Genomic DNA, 9,520 nt, shown 5'->3' with positions numbered 1-9,520 from the left:
TTATATGACATAAATAGGCATTAATAAAATTATTTTAATTAACAATTATTATTTACTATGAATATGAAAGTAAAATGGATTATTTATTATAACAGGAAAAAAGACACTGTGCTTTAAATGTTTGAGATGCTCATTTGTTTTGTTATTATTTTATTATTTTTTAATTTTTATTGGAGTATAGTTGATTTACAATGTTGTATTTGCTTCAGGTGTACAGCAAAGTCAATTTGCTATACATAAACATATATCCACTCTTTTTTAGATTCTTTTCCATATAGGCTATTACAGAGTATTGAGTAGAGTTCCCTGTGCTATAGAGTAGGTCCTTATTAGTTATCTATTTTATATATCCTGTGCATATGTCAATCCCAATCTTCCAATTTATGCTCCCACTTACCCCCTGGTAACCATATGTTTATTTTCTACATCTGTATCTCTATTTTTGTTTTGTAGATAAGTTCATTTGTACCCCTTGTTTTAGATTCCACATATAAGTGATATTATATGATATCTGTCTGACTTACCTCACTCAGTATGACAATCTCTAGGTCCATCCATATTGCTGCAAATGGCATTATTTGATTCTTTTTAAGGCTAAGTAATATTCCATTGTATATATGTACCACATCTTCTTTATCCATTCCTCTGTTGATGGACATTTAGGTTGCTTCCATGTCCTGGTTATTGTAAATAGTGCTGCAATGAACACTGGGGTGCGTGTATCTTTCAAATTATGGTTTTCTCCAGATATATTTCCAGGAGTGGGAGTGCTAGATCATATGGTAGTTCTATTTTTAGTTTCTTTTAAAGAACCTCCATACTGTTCTCCATAGTGGCTGTACTAGTTTACATTCATACCAACAGTGTAGGAGGGTTCCTTTTTGTCCCCTCTGCCACAGTATTAATTGTTTGTAGACATTTTTGATGATAGCCATTCTGATCACTGTGAGGTGATACCTCATTGCAGCTTTGATTTGCATTTCTGTAATGATTAGTGATGTTGAGCATATTTTCATGTGCCTCTTGGCCACCTGTATGTCTTCTCTGGAGAAATGCCTATTTAGATCTTCTAATAGACCCAATTTAATTTATTTATTTTTCTACACCTTTATTGGAGTATAATTACTTTACAATGGTGTGTTAGTCTCTGCTTTATAACAAAGTGAATAAGTTATACATATACATATATTTCCATATCTCTTCCCTCTTGCATCTCCCTCCCTCCCATTCTCTCTTTCCCACTCCTCCAGATGGTCACTAAGCACTGAGCAGATCTCCCTGTGCTATTCAGCTGCTTCCCACTAGCTATGTACCTTACATTTGGTAGTGTATAAATGTCCATGCCTCTCTCTTGCTTTGTCACAGCTTACCCTTCCCCCTCCCCATATCCTCAAGTCCATGGTCTACTAGGTCTGTGTCTTTATTCCTGTCTTACCCCTAGGTTCTTCATGACATTTTTTTTTTTCTTAAATACCATATATATGTGTTAGCATACGGTATTTGTCTTTCTCTTTCTGACTTACTTCACTCTGTATGACACACTCTAGGTCTATCCACCTCATTACAAATAGCTCAATTTCGTTTCTTTTTATGGCTAATATTCCATTGTATATATGTGCCATATCTTCTTTATACATTCTTCTGATGATGGACACTTAGGTTATTTCCATCTCCGGGCTATTGTAAATAGAGCTGCAATGAATATTTTGGTACATGATTCTTTTTGATTTATGGTTTTCTCAGGGTATATGCCCAGTAGTGGGATTGCTGGGTCATATGGTAGTTCCATTTTTAGTTTTTTGAGGAACCTCCATACTGTTCTCCATAGTAGCTGTACCAATTCACATTCCCACCAGCAGTGCAATACTGTTCCTTTTCTCCACACCCTCTCCAGCATTTATTGTTTCTAGATTTTTTGATAATGGCCATTCTGACTGGTGTGAGATGATATCTTACTGTAGTTTTGATTTGCATTTGTCTAATGATTAATGATGTTGAGCATTCTTTCATGTGTTTGTTGGCAGTCTGTATCTCCTTTGGAGAAATGTCTATTTAGGTCTTCTGCCCATTTTTGGATTGGGTGGTTGTTTTTTTGTTATTGAGCTGCATGAGCTGCTTATAAATTTTGGAGATTAATCCTTTGTCAGTTGCTCCACTTGAAAATATTTTCTCCAATTCTGAGGGTTGTCTTTTGGTCCTGTTTATGGTTTCCTTTGCTGTGCAAAAGTTTTGAAGTTTCATTAGGTCCCATTTGTTTATTTTTGTTTTTATTTCCATTTCTCTAGGAGGAGGGTCAAAAAGGATCTTGTTGTGATTTGTGTCATAGAGTGTTCTGCCTATGTTTTCCTCTAAGAGTTTGATAGTTTCTGGCCTTACATTTAGGTCTTTAATCCGTTTTGAGCTTATTTTTGTGTATGGTGTTAAGAAGTGATCTAATCTCATACTTTTACATGTACCTGTCCAGCTTTCCCAGCACCACTTATTGAAGAGGCTGTCCTTTCTCCACTGTACATTCCTGCCTCGTTTATCAAAGATAAGGTGACCATAAGTGTGTGGGTTTATCTCTGGGCTTTCTATCCTGTTCCATTGATCTATATTTCTGCTTTTGTGCCAGTACCATACTGTCTTGATTACTGTAGCTTTGTAGTATAGTCTGAAGTCAGGGAGCCTGATTCCTCCAGCTCCATTTTTCATTCTCAAGATTGCTTTGGCTATTCGGGGTCTTTTGTGTTTCCATACAAATTGTGAATTTTTTTGTTCTAGTTCTGTGAAAAATGCCAGTGGTAGTTTGATAGGGATTGCATTGAATCTGTAGATTGCTTTGGGTAGTAGAATCATTTTCAAAATGTTGATTCTTCCAATCCCAGAACATGGTATATCTCTCCATCTATTTGCATCATCTTTAATTTCTTTCATCAGTGTCTTATAATTTTCTGCGTACAGGTCTTTTGTCTCCTTAGGTAGGCTTATTCCTAGAAATTAGACCCAATTTTTGGTTGGGTTATTTACTTTTTTGATATTGAGCTGTTTATTTATTTTGGAGGTTAATCTCTTATCATTTGACTTATTGGCAAATATTTTCTCCCATTCTGAGGGTGGCCTTTTCGTTTTGTTTATGGTTTCCTTTGCTGTGCAAAAGCTTTTAAGTTTAGTCAGATCCCATTTGTTTATTTTTGTTATTATTTTCATTACTCTAGGAGGTGGATTGAAAAAGATCTTGCTCTGATTTATGTCAGAGTGTTCTGCCTATGTTTTCCTTTAAGAGTTTTATAGTATCTGGCCTTATGTTTAGGTCTTTAATCCATTTTGAGTTTATTTTTGTATTTGGTGGGAGCCCCTTCTAGTAACTGCAGAGGCAGGAGCTGGCAAGTGGTGGTGACCGACTGGGGCATGCATGCTTGCTCAGGCAGGAGGAGGGAAGGCAGCACTGACTGGGGCGTGTACACTCTCTTTGGTGGGAGCCCCTCCTAATGCCTGCGGAGGTAGGGACTGGTGTGTGGGGAGAGAGATGATGGCATCCCTACCTTTCGCACGTCACTCAACCATGGTGACTCGCTTCTATGGCAGTCCGGGCTTCTTCCAGGAGCATTCCTGGTTGTGGAGCTCATCACTCCCATCCCCTCAGGCTGTCTCTGTGCAGCCAATAGCAGTCCTCTCCCCAGGTCTGCTCTATAAACCCCACATTACAGTACTTAGCCCCTGTCAGCACTGTAGGACATCCCCATCTCAGGCTGGGACTCGTAGGTGTGTGGCACGGGCCATCCGTAAGTCGGCTCTGTCTGGCCTGCCATAGACCAGCTGTTGCACTTTCCTTCGATAGTCTCCAAAGCTCCCCTTCTATCTTCACTGATCTCCCACCAGTGAGAGGGCTTCCGTGGGTGCAGGAACATCTCCTCTCCTTCAGCTCTCCACAGGGGTGCGGGTCCCATCCTGTTTCCTCTTTCCTTTTTCTATCTTTTCTCTGTTTCAACCTACCTGGTTATGCTGGGATCTTTTCTTGTCCTTTTAGTTGTCCGAGGTCCTCTTCTAGTGTTCAGCAGGTACTCTGTGCAAATTGTTCCACTTGTAGATGTATTCTTGATGTACTTGTGGGGAGAGGTGAACTCTGGGTCCTCCTATTCTGCCATCTTGACCTCCCCCTCACTCATTTCACTGTGCTGTAAGTTTAAGTAAGAGCAGAGTATTAGTACCAGTTCTTCTACATATTAGTTATTTAACATTGTCAATCACTATACTTATCCAAGCATCAGGAGTTTTTTTCACCATGTGAGGAGATATGTACTTGTATTATGCCCATTTTACAGACAAAGAAACAGGTTTTGTGAAGATAAGTAACTTGTCAAAAGTAACCAGGTAGGAAAATATGAAGCAGGGAATTTAATGCAGGTCTTTCTAACTAGATCTTTAACTCTCAACTAACTTCTATACTTCATAACAACATGAACAGTTATGCTGAATTCTCTTTACTCTGCCAATCATATAGGGAAGAAAAAATTTAAAAGAAAATTATGCAATCATCTGGGAATTTTTCAAAGAAAAATCAGTCCATTGTACAACTTACTCACAACATTCCAATTATATGGTCACCAACTGAATTTTTAAATAAAATCATTTTTTAAAAACATATTTTCACTCAGACTCTAGAATTAGAAGTGACATTAAAATTATCTTTGCTAGTCTTATATAACTTTAAAGCTAGGAAGGAGTAAAAAGATTTCTTCAAAAATAAAATGAAATGGATGATACATGGCATTCTAGAATTTTATTTAGGAATCTGAGGAGAGCCACATATAGAAATGGCAGTAGTACATCTATTAAAAATGTTCAGCAATTCCACTCTTGGGTATATATCTGAAAAAAACAAAAGCACTAATTCGAAAAGATACATACACCCTGATGTTTGTAACACCATTATTTATAGTTGCCAAGATATGGAAGCAACCTAAGTGTCCATCAATGGATAAATGGATGAAGAAGATGTATGTATTATATAATATATATACATTATATATCACACACACACATACACACACACACACACACACACACACACACACACACACACACACACAGGAATATTACTCAGCCATGAAAAAGAACTAAATTTTGCCATTTGCAGCAACATGAATGGACTTGGAGGGCATTATGCTAAGTGAAATAAGTCAGACAAAGACAAATACTGTATGATATCACTTATATGTGGAATCTAAAAATACAGCAAACCAGTGAATAAATCAAAAAAGAAGAAAATTCACAGATATAGGGAATAAACTGGTGGTTAGCAATGGGGAGAGGGAAAGGGGGAAGAGCAATATAGGGCAGGGGAGTAAGAGGTACAAACTATTAGGTATAAAATATGATACAAGGATACATTGTACAACACGGGGAATATAGTCAATATTTTATAATAATAGTAAAAGTAATATAACCTTTAAAAGTGTGAATCACTATATTGTACACCTCTAACTTATATGATATTGTACAGCAACTATACTTTAATTAAAAAAAATAAAAGATAAAAAACAAAATAGATGTTCAAAACATTTGTTACTTGTGTGGTGACAGGTAAAGAGAAGACTGAATTTTAGTCAGATTTGTCTTGGAAAGCCTAACATAGCACCAGGCAAACTTTGTTATAACAGTTATTTCCTGGTCAGTTGAAGGGTGTTAAACACTTTGCCTGGGCCTTTACATGTATGGATATTGAATGAAGGGAAGGAAAGAAGCATGATAAGTGTATCTCATAAAATAATTGAAACAAAATTTAAATAAAATTTGGTAAGTTCAAGAAAAGCTATAATTTTAGACTTATCATTTTTATCAAACCACCTATTTATTAGCTCACCCAGGGCAGAAATCTGGTTATGGTTAATTCAGTTCTCTGTTCAGAGTCTCACAAAGCTGACATCAGTGTTGGGTGTACTATATTCTCATTAAATGCTTGAGATCCTCTTCCAAGTAACTGGCTGTAGGCAGAATTCAGTTACCTGTAGTCATCTGTTTGAGGTCTCTGTGTTCTTGCTGGCTGTCAGCCTGGAACCTCTCTCAACTGATGGAGGCTGCCCATAATTCTTTGCCCATAGCAAGTCTCATATGTAGTCCACATATGGGCTAATAAGCAGTCCACTGCATGAATCTTTGCTTTCTTCCAGGCCAGTCTGAGCATGCCTCTCTGATTTCTCCTTCTGTGACCAGCTGGAGAAAACACTGCTCATTTAATTAGATCAGTCCACACAGATAATCTCTGTATCTTAAGGTCAACTGATTTCAGACCTTAATTATACCTGCAAAATGACTTCACACCAGTATTTATACTACTGTTTGATTCAATTACTGGGAGAAGGAGTGTGTACACCAGGGGTGGGGAAATTTGAAAGCCATCTTGGAATTCTGTGTACCACAAGGCCTATATTTGAAGTCATTTTTCTAGTAGTGATCATTCAAGTTTTCAAATTCTAGAGAGCAGATGGACCTCTTGATTGTCAAAAGTAAACGTGTACAGACTCTTTTTTTTTTATAGTGAAGTATTAAATATTTTAAACTAAATTTAATGATATCTGAAGGCTGTTCAAATACTAATTTGGTAGCTCAGCAGGTAACAAAATCAGTCTATGATGTTAACTGAAATTAAAAATAGAAAAAAAAAGACGCTCTCTGGCTGGATTAAAACTTTGATCAATCTAAAACACCTATTATATTTTAAAATAGTTTAAGTATTTGGTTATTTACTTATAGCATGCTCTTATATAAATGTTCTATTTCAAAGTGCACTATGTTCAAATGCACCAATGAGCAAGTTAGTAGACCTCTTTCTAAATGCATATACTTCTCTAAATTAAACATTTTATTGTAAAGGCTTTTAAATATTTTTTTTGCATTTACAATAAATGTTTTTAAAATATGAAACACTTCTATGTACAGTTAGTAACCATTATGTAAATAATTATTAATTTTAAATCTCTGGAAGGAAGTGCATCAATAAACCATCTATGGTTTTGTTAGAATGGTGACAAAACTAAAGTTTTCTCAAATATTAAAATTTTTAAATGTACTTTAACTATTTTAGTAATGGAAAAAATTTAAATAACCCTCTTAAAAATTTTTTTTAACACAAGCTCTCTTTTCTCTATTAAAAGGATTCGTTTGATATTACAGTTAAAGTACATATGTATTAAATTCATCTTATCAAAAATTTATATTTGATTTCTTTTCTTTTTTTTTTTTTTTGTGGTACACAGGCCTCTCACTGTTGTGGCCTCTCCCGTTGCAGAGCACAGGCTCCGGCTGCACAGGCTCAGTGGCCATGGCTCACGGGCCTAGCCACTCCGTGGCATGTGGGATCTTCCTGGACCGGGGCATGAACCCATGTCCCCTGCATCGGCAAGCGGACTCTCAACCACTGCACCAAGAGGGAAGCCCCTATATTTGACTTTTTAAAGATATAATAATCAATTTTTCTTTCCTACAGCAATATTTCTATCATTGGTAAATTCAAAGGAGACCATAGGTGACTTTACTGATCATTGATGTCAGATGGTTGGCATTTGAAACATGAAAGTCTTTATAACTGACAAGAAATAAACTTTTAACCAGTTCACTGAAGCATAGACATTTACTGAGTCCCTTCTATATGTTCAGAACTATGCTAAGTGTTTAGCAAGTGAAGAAAATGTTAAGAACCTTGTATTTTATGGTCTTAGATGTTTATATTAAGTTTCTACATACTAAGATATCTTCATGTTACTTGGTTCTTAATTGCCAGTTCCAATCAATACGTTTCTATACTCATGTAAAAATCCCCCCCTCCTTTGAGATTTGGCCCTACATGGTCATGCTGTACTATCGATTTTACACATTGCTAACATTGCTAAGTCCATAATTTTCTTTTCATGTAATGTCTTTGCCAGGGATTGGTGTCAGAACCTCACTGGCATTACATAATGAATTGAGAATGTGTATTATTTCTCTATTTTCTGACTGTGTGTATAAATTTTTTATTATTTCCTTTTAAAATATTTGCTAGAATTTACTAATAAGGCTGTATATGTCTCCTAGTTTCTTTGTGTGGAGGGTTTGAAAATAAATACAATTTCCTTGAAAACTCTAGGGTAACATATATTTATCAGTTTTGCTAAGCAGTGTTTTGAAAGGAATTTATCCAGTTCATCTAAGTTGCTGTATTTTTTGGCATTTGTAATATATTCTTATTATTATTTTGATAGCTGTGGGATGGATACTTACTCTTTTTCATGATATTAGGAATCTGCTTCTTTTATTTCAGAGCAATTAATTTTATTATTATAATTATTAAAAAACTTTAAAGTTTTCTTTAAATTCTTAAAAAAGAATTCTTCATTTGTGGACATTTCATTGATTTCTGCTTTTTATTACTTCTAAGTATTTAATTTGCTCCTTTTTTGGTAGCTTTTAAAATGGAATCTTAGATCATTAAATCTAAGCTTGTCTTCGTTTCTAATATAAACATTTAAAGCTATAAGTTTTCCTCTAAATAATGCTTTAACTGAATTTTATAAATTTTAATATTTTGTATTCTCCTTATCATTTTGTTTGAAACATTTTCTGGTTTCACTTGTGACTTATTCTTTGATACATGCTTTATTTAAAAGTGTATTCCCAATATTTGTGGTTTGCCTATCTATCTTATTGGTTTTTAATTTAATTTCTTTATTTCAGAGAGCATTCTTGTACGGTTTCAATCTTGGGAAATTTGTTGAGACTTGTTTTATGGTCCAGTAAATAGTCTATCTTGTAGACATTTTCACGTGCAGTGGGACTCCTTCACCTTAATTCTTGACTTCTCTGCCAGCCCTGAGCTCTTTCCTAATGAACCACAAGTAAGTAAAGCTATGACTTTTCTGCCACCTCTTAGTGTGAGTAAATTGATGAGTGACCTAAAGTAAAAAGCTGCACACTCTTAAATCTCCCCAAGCAGAATTCCTGACTTTCAAAGATAGATGCATGTATTAGGGTTCTCCAGAGAAACAACCAGAAGGACAAAGATATAGATATAGATAAAGGTATAGATAGATATATGAATTGACTTACACAATTATGGAGGCTGAGGAGTCCCACAATCTGCCATCTGCAAATTGGAGAACTAGGAATGTTGGTGGTGTAATTCAGTCCTAGTCTGATGCCTGAAAACCTGTCTGAATCTGAATCTAGAAGTAGGAGCATCCATGTCCTAGTGCAGAAGAAGTTGATGTCCCAGGTCAAGCAACAAGAATAAATTAGTCCTTTCTTCACCTTTTTGTTCCTTAATGCTTTTAGCATACTGAATGTTGTCCACCCTTCATTGGTGAGGGTGATCTTCTTTACTCATCTACAAATTCAGATACTAATCTCATAAATTGGGAGATTGGGATTGACATATACACATGACTGTATGTAAAATAGATAACTAATAAGGACCTACCATATAGCACAGGGAACTCTACTCAATACTCTGTAATAACCTATATGGGAAAAGAATCTAAAAAAGAGTGGATATATGTATATG

The sequence above is a fragment of the Phocoena phocoena genome, chromosome 11 (assembly GCF_963924675.1).
Source record: "Phocoena phocoena chromosome 11, mPhoPho1.1, whole genome shotgun sequence".
Taxonomy (NCBI): Eukaryota; Metazoa; Chordata; class Mammalia; order Artiodactyla; family Phocoenidae; genus Phocoena; species Phocoena phocoena.
The sequence above is the reverse complement of the archived record's forward strand: the minus strand, read 5'-3'. Positions refer to the sequence as shown.